Raw genomic sequence first — 14,042 nt, forward strand, 5'->3', positions numbered from 1 at the left:
TGGAAGAAGCACAAGCTGGAATCAAGATTGTCGGGAGAAATATCAATAACCTCAGATATGCAGATGACACCACCCTTATGGCAGAAAGTGAAGAACTAAAGAGCCTCTTGATGAAAGTGAAAGAGGAGAGTGACAAAGTTGGCTTAAAGCTCAACATTCAGAAAGCTAAGATCATGGCATCTGGTCCCATCACTTCATGGCAAATACATGGGGAAACAGTGGCTGACTTTACTTTTTGGGGCTCCAAAATCACTGCAGATGGTGATTGCAGCCATGAAATTAAAGGATGCTTACTCCTTGGAAGGAATGTTATCACCAACCTAGAGAGCATATTAAAAAGCAGAGATGTTACTTTGTCAAGAAAGGTCCGTCTAGTCAAGGCTATGGTTTTTCCAGTAGTCATGTATGGATGTGAGAGTTGGACTATAAAGCTGAGCGCCGAAGAATTGATACTTTTGAACTGTGGTGTTGGAGAAGACTCTTGAGAGTCGCTTGGACTGCAAGGAGATCCAACCAGTCCATCCTAAAGGAGATCAGTCCTGAGTGTTCGTTGGAAGGACTGATGCTGAGGCTGAAATTCCAATGCTTTGGCTGCCTGATGCAAAGAGCTGACTCATTTGAAAAGACCCTGATGCTGGGAAAGATTGAGGGCAGGAAGAGAAGGGGATGACAGAGGATGAGATGGTTGGATGGCATTACCGACTCAATGGACATGAGTTTGGGTGAACTCCGGGAGTTGGTGATGGACAGGGAGGCCTGGCGTGCTGTGGTTCAAGGGGTTGCAAAGAGTCGGACATGACTGAGCGACTGAACTGAACTGAACTGAATTGAAGGAGACAGGAAATGAAATGGGGGCTGGTGAGATGGGGAAACGGAGTTGTTGTTTAATGGGTGTAGAGTTTCAGTTTTGCAAGATGAAAAAGTTCTGGAGATGAATGGTGGAGATGATTACACAACAATGTGAAGATACTTAACACTATTGAAATGATTAAGATGGTAAATTTTCTGTTTGTGTAACTTTCCACAATTAAAATTTTTTAAAAAAATATATAGATACTCCAGAATATTCATATACAGATATGCTTAGATGGAATATGTCAGATTTTTCCTCTGTAGTGGAAGAGATAGGAAGTATGAGATTTCTAGGTGATTAATGAGAAATTTGGTACCCCAAAAGATGGATTTGAAAGACCCAGAGCACTATCTTATCTCGTTTCTTCTGATAGAACTGTATCACATGAGCTACATTGTATTGTTCTTACTATCCCTAAGTGTGCATTTTCTATTTTCCTTATGGCTTATCCTATCTGCTGAACATTTTCCAAAAGCCTGCAATGCATCAGTTCTGCCCCAGGCAGTGAGTATATGGTGGTTAGTCTAACAGATTCCTGCCCTTATTGGCCATAAGGATCCTGATGAGGGAGACAGCTCATCACATAGCTAACTTATGATGAATGTCATGGAACAGAAATTCAAGGGGCAAGGAGAGACCCCTCACAGAGTCTGAGGCTTCAGTTGGAAGTCTGGAAAGGCTGCCCTCACTGTGGTGGGTTAAAGGTGGCTGCAAATTCTTTGCCCTTCCCCCACACAGAGAGCAGAGTTATCCACCCTCCCTTTGAATCTGGGCTGGTTTTGTAACTAGTTTTGACAGGCAGAAATACAGCAGACATGAGGCTGTGTAACTTCTGAGGCTGGACCTAAGAGATCTGCCGTTCCTGTCTTTGTAGTCTGGAATGTTTTCCCCTGGAGGCCAGCCATCAGGGACTTAGGACTGACTCCCCTAAGACCACCATATTGTGAGGAAGCTCAAGTTAGGCATGTGGATAGAGAGGCACCACTTGGCAAAGCACCTAGGCACCAGCCATGTGAGTGAAGCCTTCTTGAATCTTCCAGCCCGGCCCAGTCATTAGATGACCCCAGCTGACCCTGCATATAGCAGAAGTACTGCACTGAGCTTGCTGAATTCCTGCCTCATAGAATCACTCACATTGACATTGCTAGTAAGGGACAGTGCTGGGAACAAATAAAATCCTTGTTGTTTCGAACCACTATGTTTTAGGTAATTTGTTATACAGCTGTAGCTAACCGAAACATGGAGGTCGTGTCCTTTGAAATAGAATGGATGTTTCAGCTTTAGCACATGAATACTTTTTCCAATATTGTACCATGACTGTGGTTTTCAAATTGTGTTTACAGAACCATTTTCAGGGGCCCTCCCTGGCAGTCCAGTGGTTAAGACTCCACACTTCCAATGAAGAGGGCACAGGTTAAATCCCTGGTTGGGGAAGTAAGATCCCACGTGCAGTGGGGCACAGTCTAAATAAATAAATAAATACCCATTTTCAGATCTGCGGAGAAAGAGGAAGGGGCCTGGTAGTTCACAGTAGGGTAGGGTTTAAAGATAATAAGTGAAGTAGTAGTTACTCAAGCAATGGAGACTTGTTTTTTTCTGAGACATATGGGTCCAGTCTTGGTGGGATGAATTTGCAACATCTGACAGCAGAAAGATTTGGGAGTTGTTCATAAGGAATTAAGTAAAGGTCCCTAATGCTTTCTCTAATTTTGAGTAACCAGGCTGTCTGTGGACCTGTAAGCTTCTCATCCCTCCTGGTACCTCTCCTGGTCTCTGGTGTCCAGCCCTGCAACTTGAATTTCTGGGTGTTTCCATGTGGTGGCGGTGGTGGTTGTGGTTTAGTCGCTAAGTGATGTCCAACTCTTGCGACCCCATGGACTGCGGCACGCCAGGCTCCTCTGTCTATGGGATTTCCCAGGCAAGAGTACTGGAGTGGGTTGCTATTTCCTTCTCCAGGGGATCTTCCTGACCCAGGGATCGAACCTGAGTCTCCTGCACTGCAAGCAGATCCTTTACCAACTGAGCCACCAGGGAAGCCCTATTGCTATGTGACCACCCTCTAAAAGCCTAGCTGCAGCAGGACATCTGTTGTCTACCAAGGGAAGAATTTCCCAGAAGGCCTGACGTCTGCTTCTGCTGGGCCACCAGCCACAGACCTGCAGGGCCCAGGGCCCTCCGGAAGGCAGCCCTGGCTGGCCAGGCCTTGCCTCTCCATCTGCCTCAGGAGCTCCTTTGTGACAGTGCTGGGAGTGACCCCTGGGACGAGGGAAGGGCCTGCTTACCTGGACCGCAAATCTTTCACTAAGAAAGGCCTACATCTTTCGGACAGCCTCTCTAGTCATGGGCGAACATATTCTTTCAGATAAGAGGAGGAAGAAAGGGCAGTACTTGAAATGCTGCTGTTTGAGCACAATGGCCTTTTCTGAAATGATCAATCTGTCTGTTGATCCTTGCGTACATGGCACGTTGTGTATGTGGCGTTGAGCACGGAGGCCTTCATTATGAGCCTGAAGGGGTAAGTTCTCCTTTTCATGTGAGCTGAAACTCTTGTGACATGCTGCTTCATTAGTCAAAGTTTTCAAACCTCAGTTTCTGTCTCCTTCACTGGACTGAGAAGGACTCGAGGGCAGGGAATGTCCCGGTCTTCCTTGTACCTTTGGCATCCAGCACGGGCCGAGACGGTTTGAGGGCAGGAAGACGGAGGAAGGAGGAGAAGAAAGAAGGGAGGGATCTATGATGTAGCACCAGTTACGGGGTCGCCATGTGGAGTAAAACAGTTCTCAGGGTTTGTAGAAAGGTGCAGGGTGGGGCTCGGTGGCAAGTCTTTAGGAGGAAGTGGGGCTGTAGTGGGCCTCTTTTGCATAAAGGCCACAGAAAATAGAATGGACATGGACAGACAAACGAATGTCTTGGCAACCTGCCCCTGCTCCTCCCAGAGCAGCTGACACCGGAGGATGACAGCGGGCAGGATGACGGAGCAGCGGCCCAACAGGATGGCCGTCTGCAGCGGCTCTGACCGGCTGCCTCCTTTTCGGTCACCTCTGTGGATCACAACGGGGATGAGTGGTCAGAGGAGCCCCCAACACAAGTGTGGGTTTGCCACCTCCCTTTTTTGTGCCACCAGGCTCACCTGATAGCTCTTCTTCGGTGTCCTCAGTTCTTCTGACCTTCCCAAAGCGAACTCTCATCTTAGAAAGTGCCCGATTTCAACTGGGAGCGTGAGCTGCAGAGGGCAGAGGAGTGGAGCTAATAAGCTCTCCCTCCCATCCTGCTTCTTGCCAGCAGCTTCAGTTTTGAAGGAGAAGGCATTATTTTTAGAATTCCTTCTTGCTTTCATCCGTACCCTGAGTGATTAACTCCTGGTGACTCCGGAACGTTAACCCATGCTTCCTCTTCCAACTGTTTCTGGGGAAGCAAGAAGCAAAAACGTACTTTCAACCCATACAGAAATCATACTTTTTTTTTCATTTTTTTCAATCTGCCTCATTCCCCCTACCCCTAGCTCTCCATCTTCTGCCCCCACCTCCATTCTTCTTATTAAAATCATCTCCATTAGGTTTGCAGAACAGTGGCTTGTTTGGGAGAACCTTGTGAGATAAACCTTTGATTATATTTTAAGTCCAGTCATGAAAATGCAGGGCAGGTGAAGTCAATATTTAATTATAAATCTACAAAATACTTAAAAAAAAATCTAACTTCATTCTGTAGTTTGTTTTTGCTAAATTAACCTTTACTAATCTTTTTTTTTTTTTTTTTTGCTTTGCTTCACCACGAGGCCCACAAGATCGTAGTTCCAGGACAAGGGATCAAACCCGGGCCCTTGGCAGTGAGACTGTATATCCCTAATCACTGTACTGCGGGGAAATTCCCTGTACTAATCTTAAAAAAAAAAAAAAATCTCAGAACAAGAACTAGGATTTTCTTTCATGGAGTTCAAAATCAAAGACCATCTTTCAGATAAATTTTCTTAAGAGAAGACTACACACAAATAGTTACATTTTGAGAATGTTCATACCTTTAATATGAAAGCACAGTCTATGTGAGTGATGAACAGTTCCTAATATCAACTTACTGGATAAAATGTATTGTTTCTTTCTTTCTTTTTTTTTTTTTAAAGACTGTGGTGACCAGTAAGAAAGACAAAAATGATGTTTGAGGTTGAATGCAAAATCTAAAAGATGTTTGAGGTTGAATGCAACGAAAAATGGATGCATTTGGTGATCTTGCTAACATCAGCTGTTGTGTTTTAAAGTTGTACTGAGTCCCGTTATGGTAGTTCTTGATATGTAATAATTAAAAATTTAAATAAACAGAATTTGCCCTTGTATGCACTAAAGCAGCGTTTAAATAAAGCCTGAATCTGACAGGAGATCTTACTATTCATCCTTTACAAAGGAGTCAAGTCAAAAGAGGGATTTCTCAATTTCTTTAGTATGGCTCATGCAGGTGATAATTGGCACCTAAGATCTAAGGAACACAGTGTTAAGCTATGAAATACAAATGACTTTAGGCAGAAGCACAGATGGGTGGGGAGAAGGGAGACAGAGTTTTTTTTTTTTTTTCCCATGAACATATTGTCCTCAAAAGATGCCTTTTGTACAGTTTATTTTTTAAGGTCACACTGACAGGATGATTGTTAAGACTTTGATGAAAAAAGTTTGAGGCAGCCAGTGTGAAATGCTGGGATGAAGCATCAGTGGTGAAACCATATTTGAGACAAATAGAGGTCACTGAACAGAGAAAGATAAATATTATATGATTTCATATGTGGAATCTAAAAAACAAAACAAAAAGCCATGACAAAACAGATTCAGATACAGAGAACAAACTAGTGGCTGCCAGAGGGGAAGTGGGTGGGGACAGGAGCAAAATAGGATGAAGAGGTACACACTTTCATTTGTAAAACAAATAAGTCACAGGGATGTAACATACAATGTGGGGAACATAGTCAATAACATTGCAATAACTTTGTATGGTGATAGATGGTTACTAAACCTAGCCTGGTGATCAATGCATCATGCATATAGGTGTCAAATTACTATGGTGCTCACTTGAAACTAATAATGTAGATTATACTGCAATTAAAAAAATAAAAAACCAGAACTTGAAATCTCAAAAATAAAATGAAATGACTTTTAAAAAGAATGTCACTGAAGTTTGGCATCTCTTCCATTTGCCCTCTCTTTCACAAAACAGTGACTCTGCTCACATGTTAAAGAAGAAGGATATATTCAATGCAAGTACATTGATCCTCATGTGCTATGTGAATGAAGAGAATGTTGCAATAAGTGTGTTGGCACTTTCCATCTTGGGTACCTTGTACTGTATTTGTATTCACCATGTTTAACATACATGGGCAAACATCAACCACCCTACTCTGCCAGTAAACCCAAAATAAATATATAAACAAATCTAAAATAAATAAATCTTATCTGCTTGAAGTGATGTCTTCAATAGTTCTCACTGCTCTTGGCATACAGTCTGGTCTGGTGAGGCACATGCAGCCCGGCAGGAGCCAAGCCCTGGACCTCCGCATCCATCATCTCCTCCCTCCCCACCCCCCATGCCTCTGTAATACTGACTCTGAGGTCCTGGAACCTGCGCCCTCCCCCTCATACCTCCAAGTTTTTCTTTTTCCTGCTCCCTTTACCTTCATGTCTGCCTAACACTGACCCATCCCTCCACCTTTAGCTCAATGTCACCTCCTCCTGAGATTCTCCCGGGACTATTTCTTTGCTCAAATCATGATTGGTACCTCACCAGTATGTTCCCATGCACGCTCTGCTACAGTGTTAGACTGAATCAAGAGTCTGCCTTTTCCTGCTTACAGTTTCTTTTATAGTAGCAAAAATTCCTGTCTCAAGCAAATGTCTGATGTACATTTGATGAGTGAATTTTCTTTTTTTTTTTTTTAGTATTTATTTGGCCCCTCCAGATCTTAGTTGCAGGATGTGGGATCTAGTTCCCTGACCAAGGATGGAACTCAGCCCCCTTGCATTGGGAGCCAACAGTCTTAACCACTGGACCACCAGGGAAGTCCCAATGAATTCATTATTTAATCAGGGTTTGTTGCTCATCTTCTTTCTAGCCCACCTTTGCTCATTCACTTGTGTGCCTAGATGAGGTGAGGACAAATAAATCTTACATAGTTTGTTGACTAAAAATTTTTTCCTGATAGTCATTTGGTAACCTGAAAATTAGTAGAGGAAGTAATGATAGTTACTGACAGACTGCCTTTGTTTATCTGTGAATCATTTATTTAATCTGTGAATTGAATGCTTTAAATTATTCTTCTTGGGAATATACCTAAATGGGAATAATACCTAAAATGATGAAGATGCACATTAATTATGGATGTACACTAAATCTCCTCTTTTGTTCCAATTGCAACTCCAAAATTTATCTTCTTCCCAACTCTGCCTACCCCCAATACACACACACACACACACACACACACACACACACACACACACAGAGTCCCCTAGAGCCACCTTACCAGATTTTGTCTTTATTAGAGTCCCTTATGACAGATGTTACCGTATTTCCAGAGTCATAATGAATCTTATAGAAGAAAGTTACAGAAAATGATGAAAAGAGACCCATGCAGTTGGCATATGAATCTTCCCTTTGACTTCTTCAAACAAAACAAGAAACCAAGAGTGAAAATCGTCTAAGAAGACAAAACTTGGAATATTCTCCCAACACCATTAAGTCCCTCACACCCAGTCATGTGGATCTGAGTACAAAGTCAGTTCTGCAAGTCAGCTGTTAAGAGAGAAGAGTTATTTTAGAAAGATCATCCCAGGAAGCTTATTTATACTCTCTTTGAAGTAATGAGTCCAGTGAACTCTTGAACTGGAGACTTGAAGTCCCTAATTTTGCCTGTCACTTGGAAAAGTATTACTCTCAATAACTTTCTGTGTAATTTATTGGAGAGCAACTTAAGTGGACAACAATATTATTAGCTGGACTTTTGACCTGTTTCAGTAAACACTAGATTAAATGTTTTAAGGGTCGCATTTGAAAGTCTAATTAGACAACATTAAAAATAAATGTCTCAATAGTAAGTATGTTTCTCATTTCCAAAGAGACATGAAGGACTGTTAGAACATTTTAGCAAACAATTCTGTGTTTCAGAAAATAAGGTTATAGATATGACATAGTATTCAGCATAGAACATTTTTCCAGGGGTGTAATAACCAGTATTAGGGACTTCGCTGGTGACCCAGTGGCTAAAACTCCAGACTCCCAGGAAACTAGATCCCCCATGCTGTAACTATGGATCCTCCATGCAGCACCTAAAACTCTGTGGAGCTGGCTCCAAGGTGGCTTATATAGAAGATAACGTACCCAACTCATTCACCACTCCAACCTTTCTGCAACATCTTCCCTGTTGCCAGAACTCTCATTTTGTTCAAGGGTGGCCCCGACCCCAGATGGCTTAGTGAAGGTCTCCAAAGGTCTCTCAGCCTCAAGCAGAAACGCCTGGGAGTCAGTCACTGCTTCTGTCTCCTACTGTCCTCACTGGTGACTGGTTCAGGCATGGACAGGTACTGCAGCTCTAACCAGTGCGGGTGGTCGGTTGAGAGGCTTCTGGGAAAGCACATGTTGTCTTGTCTGCATGCAATGCCATGGATGACATGGCATCTTTTGAAGATGAGAAAGCTGAACTGATGGGCGGGGTGGCTGTGTAGATAATTAGACAGAGTCATCTGGGTCCTTGGTGATGTAGCTGAGTTGCTTAATCAACCTTGGAACCCCGCTACCTCTTGAATTCTTGCTATTCGAGGTAAAAACTGTCTTATGGTTTGAATCAGAGATCAAAAGTAGCTTACTGTAGCTCATGCCTGCCCCCAGGAGAAGCAAGGAGGAAAGCCCCAGCTTTAGAGTCACGAGGACCTGGTTTCCACTCTCACTTCCTATAAGATGTTACTGAGGAACAAGTTATCTCAAAACTGAGCAACTTAAAAACACCAGCCACATATTATCTTTGGCAAATTTGCAAGTGGCTTGGATGAACAGGTCTGGCTTCGATTTCCTCCTCTTGTAAGACTACAAGACAAGTGGACAGGAGTTTTTATTGCGGTTTCCACAAGAAGGAACAGGCAGCTAAGGTAAGCAGGCTTACCTGTGACATGCCCTCCATACCAGTCCTGATTCAGGGTAAGAGAAGATTACACAAAGGTGTGAACACCCAAGACGTGAGGATCATCTGGACCATCCTGGAGGCTGGTTAGTTGCGACATGATTCAGAAGTAGATTAACCTCCGTATCTCAGTTTCTTTAGCTGAAAAAGATGGTAATAATGTATTAGTCACACTTCTTGGTTGCAAGTGTTAGAAGATGACTCTGCTTTACTTAGGCAAAAGGGGGAATTTATTGGATGAATTTGGGGGCAACTCACATAATAGAAAGGAGGCTGACATACTGAGGCTCATAAAATGTGCAGAAATGAAGGGAGGTCAGGGAACAAGCAACATCAAGCAAGACTGAAGCCTCAGGATGTGTTTGGTTGGGAAATGGATTGACATCATCTCCACTGCACTCTGGGCGTTGCTATCAGAGCTGAATTCTCAGCACCACCACTGCTGCTCTGGGCTTCCCAGGTGGTGCTGATGATAAAGAACCCTCCTGCCAGTCAGGAGACATAAGAGATGCAGCTCCCATCCCTGGGTCAGGAAGATCCCCCGGAGGAGAGCATGACCCCTATATTCTTGCCTGGAGAATCTCCATGGACAGAGGAGCCTGGCGGGCTACAGTCCATGGGCTTGTAATGAGTCAGATGTGACTGAAGAGACTTAGCCCGCTGCCACTCTGAGTAACTCTCAATAACTTCTGCGTCCTGAAAGTCCCACACACGGGGACTTCCTGTCCCCTCTGCTTCCAAGAATTCAACAAACGTCCACAATAAAGATCAGCCTCCCGAGATTCTCATTAAACAAGAGTATGCGTCTTTGGAAAACTGAGAGTGATCAGTATTGTTGGTTATTTAACTGAAGGGGGAAAGCAGGCACAGAGTGGGTTTAGGGATTTCAAGTTTAGAGTGATCTCATCTTAGATCCTGAAGCATCCTGGTGACATTTCCAGACACACTGATCATTTCTAATCACACCTTCCTCCCACCCCTGCTCTCATATACATATGCAAATTTTAAATTGCTGAGCTTGATGGTGAAGGACAGAGAAGCCTGGCGTGCTGCAGTCCATGGGGTTGCATTGCAAAGAGTCAGACACGATTGAGCAACTGAACAACAACAGCAATGTAAATCCTGTCTCCCCTCTGATCTGGTTGCCCTGTGACCATAGCTGGAAGCAAGAGAACAAACTGTGACCAACTGAGGAAAGTAAGGTGAAGGTTTCCTGTCCAGATTGCAACTGGGCTCCGTGGAGCCTTGACAGGAACCACGATTAACCTCACTCTCAAGTGGGGGCGCTTTCTCTTGTTATTATCTTTGCTTCTATCTCAGTTTGAGTTGTCAGGGCACGCAAGACACCTCTTCCCAGAGAGCTTTGTTAGTTGTTGGCATGGCTCTTACTGTTCAGACTCAACTATTTTGTTCAGAGTGTTTCCTGCCTTGGGTTTGAAGTCACTGAAATTATCATATTTAACTTGTCAGTGACTCTTGCGACCCTGTGGACTATAGGCTGCCACGCTCCTCTGTCCATGGAATTTCCCAGGCAAGACTACTGAAGTGGGTTGCCATTTCCTTCTCCTGGGGATCTTCTCAACCTAGGGGTCAAATCTGGGTCTTCTGCATTTCAGGTGGCGTTCTTTACTGACTGAACCACCAGGGAATCATCAAGAGGGCTTGCTAAACATAGATTGCCGGGCCCTGTCCCCAGAGTCTCTGACTCAATAGGTCTGAGGTGGGGCCTAAGAATGTGCATGGTTAGTAAGAGGTCAAGCCGGGCCAATGCCGCCCATCTGGGCCGCACTTTGAGAACCACTAACTTGGGTGACTTGACACTGGTGCTGGACTGCTTTGTAAGCTTCTTATACTCTCCCCAGTAATTAATTGCCTTTCATAAAGAAAGCCAACACAACACTCACAGAGCAAAATTCTATGAGACTCAGAGATAAATATTGAAACCTGATTTCAGTTAGAAAGACACTTGACTACATGGAAGAGAAACTTGACCACAGAAGCTTAACCCGGTAACAGTTTCTTATTTTCTCACATTCTCCAGTAGGCCAGAAGCTGTCCAAAGCTGGTGAGATGATTCCACATGATCAGGTGCTCAGGTTCTTGCTAACTTTCTTCTTTGCCACCCTTGGTAAATGGCTATTGACTTCATGGTCACAAGATGGCTGCTGGAACTCCAGGTATTGCCTCTATACTCTAAGCAGGAAGAAGATGAAAGATAAAGAGAATACGCATGTGGGAGATTTTCTGGCAGTCTCTCTATAGACTCTGTTTCCATCTCATTGGCTGGAACTGTGTCTATGGTCACACTTAACTTCAAAGGAGTTTGAGAAATCAAATAGTTTTAGTTCAATACTTGTTGACCCCAATAAAATGAGGAAAAAGGTAATCAGCAGTCTGTTTCAGCATTCACTTGCTTGACTCCCAAAGGATCCCACACTGTGTATTCAGGCCATTTCCACATACTGAGTTAAACCAACTATGCAATAGCTGAAGGGCCAAAGGCAGGTGTCCCTACATGAGAATTTCTCATTGCAGGTAAACAGTGTGATATGAAAGGGTAAACTGGTTAGATATGAAAGGGTTAGAACTGATTTCTTTTTACAACACTCTGTGAAGTTTTATTATGTTTATGCATATTGATTTTCCAAGACAAGGCTAAACATGCTGGGCTTCCCAACCTATTTGACAAGAGAAGCTTTAAAACAATTTTCCTGGAGTATTTCCCTGACCCAATTTCCATGAGTCTTTTGCCAGGAAACCCTGATCTATACAGTATCAATTGTAGGTTTATTTTTAGAGCCTCCCTATGCAGAAGAAGCAAGTATGCTCTTCTCGAACCAATGGAATAGTCTTATTTTTTCTAAGGGGAAGGAAATGAAAATAAAAGCAGTTGGTGAGTCAGGACGTGGGATGTGATGTTCGTCTGGAAACTGTGTGAACTTGACAAGAGCTTGCCCTCACTGAAGTTCCTGCTCTTATGTGCAAAATTCGACCTGTAGGCTGTCAATAGGCTGCATCCCAACAAACTAAAAATCTGCAACTTCATGGCTCTTAGAAACATTAGGGAGGGATGTCTAAATAAATCTTTGCTAATGGGAGATGAAGGCTTAAGAAAGAAAAAGGCTTAAGCTAGAAAAGTCTTTTAAAAGTCAAGAATAGTTTTAAGAGAAAAAAATACCTTAATGACTGTGAAGGATGGCAAATGTTTCCCATGGCTGCCTAAAAATTGCCAGAAACTTGGCGGCTTAAAAACAACAACAAGGAACTTCTCTTGTGGTCCAATGGCTAAGGCTCTGTTCTGCCAGTGCAGTGGGCCTAGGTTTCATCCCTGGTCAGGGAACTAGATCCCACATGCCTAACTCAGCCAAATAAATAAAATAAATTTAAAAATAATAACAAACTTAATTATCTTCTAGTCCTGGAGGTCATAACTCTGACGTGGGTCTTACTGGACTCAGCAAGGTTGTCAGCAAGATCGTGTCCCTTTCTGGAGGCCCTGGAAAAGAATTCACTTTGTGCATTTTCCAGTTTCTAAAGGCTGCCCACATTCCTTGGCTTGTGGCCCCCTTCCTCCATTTTCAAAACAAGAAACACTGCATCTCAGTGACTATGCTCTCTGTCACATCTTCCTCTCTGACCACAACTGGGAGAGGGTCTCCCCTTTTAAAGAACTGTGTGATTACTACATGTGTCTAGGTTGGGCCCAGCTAGACACTCCAGGATTACTCCCCCTCTCAATGTCCCTAACTTAACCACATTTGCTGAGTCCCCTTTGCTATGTAAGGTAATGCATTACAAGTTCCGGGGATGAGGATGTGGACATTTTTGGGAGTGGGGGGTGGGCATTTTTCTGCCTACCACATGGATGAAATCTATTGTTTAAAGAAGTGTATGGGTTGAGAAACTAAAGGAGGTCACAAAAAAATTGAAATTAGGCTTAATTTGTGGGGTACAAAGAAGTAGGGAGAATTGATGTGAAAAAAAAAAAAAATCCAAGAATGAAGATAAGTTACAACATTAACCAAAATAGGACAATGCCAGTTAACAGTGTTAGAAGCATTGAGCAGAGGGGAGACTTAGTGTAGGATTATTTTTCCTCTATTGTGAATCACCCTTCCACAAAATGGAACTAAATATCTAAAACTCACACCATTTACAAAGCAAGCCTGTATTATTAATAGCATTAAGTTAGTCTTGTAGAGCCTGGCTTGGCTTTTAGGGGTGGAAGGTCACTGAGGAGGGTCTGAAGTCATCACAAAGCCCCAGACAGCATTTGACAGAATTTATAGGAAACCCGGGAGATGAGGGCAGCCTCGATTGTGTTTATTGGCTTCAGGCTTTGGAATGGAAAGGTACATGGCATTTACTTCCAAGCTGAGAGTGGGCTTTTGACTAAGGGTGGCTAAGTCATGTCAGGTGTCAGGGTGGCTGACATGTCAGTCCATCAGGGATCAGTAAGATGGGAAGAAAAGAACTCCAGTAGAGGGATCCAAGTGCAGGGTGTACAAGGAGGCTCTCTCAGCCTTGGCACTGTTGGCATTTGGATCTGTGTGCTGTAGGAAGGTTGGCTGCATCCTTGCATCCTACTCACCTGATGCTAGCAGCACCGTTTCCTCAGGTTAACCAAAAGAGTCCCCAGGCATTGCCAAATGTCCCTCAGGGGGGCAACAACGCCCTCGTGGAGAAACACTGGTGCAGACTGGGAAAGGGAGAAGAAGTGGTAAGCCAGTAGGTGAAGCCCAAGCTGCAAATGTACAATGAAATATTCTTGCTGTTGTTTAGTCGCTCACTCACGTCCCATTCTTTGTGACCCCATGGACTGCAACCCACCAGGCTCCTCTGCCCATGTAATTTTCCAGGCAAGAATACTGGAGTGGATTGCCTTGTCCTCCTCCAGGGCATCTTCCCAACCCAAGGATCAAACCTGCATCCCCTGCATCAGCAGGCAGACTCTTTACCCCTGAGCCACCAGAGAAGCCTACAGTGAAATATTATTCAGCTATAAAAAAAGAATAAAATAATGCCATTTGTAGCAACATGAAT

The 14,042-nt window shown here is 43.6% G+C and overlaps 1 long non-coding RNA gene across 1 annotated transcript; it reads right to left on the minus strand.

The window, feature by feature from the left end:
* Nucleotides 1-8,213: 8,213 nt before the first annotated feature.
* LOC133059592 (uncharacterized) lies at nt 8,214-9,437 on the minus strand. The gene is made up of 3 exons (XR_009693589.1): nt 9,258-9,437; nt 8,982-9,140; nt 8,214-8,539 (listed from the first exon to the last, which is right to left on the minus strand). It is a non-coding gene; the product is annotated as an uncharacterized LOC133059592 (long non-coding RNA).
* Nucleotides 9,438-14,042: the final 4,605 nt, after the last annotated feature.

The sequence above is a fragment of the Dama dama genome, chromosome 7 (genome assembly GCF_033118175.1).
Source record: "Dama dama isolate Ldn47 chromosome 7, ASM3311817v1, whole genome shotgun sequence".
NCBI lineage: Eukaryota > Metazoa > Chordata > Mammalia > Artiodactyla > Cervidae > Dama > Dama dama.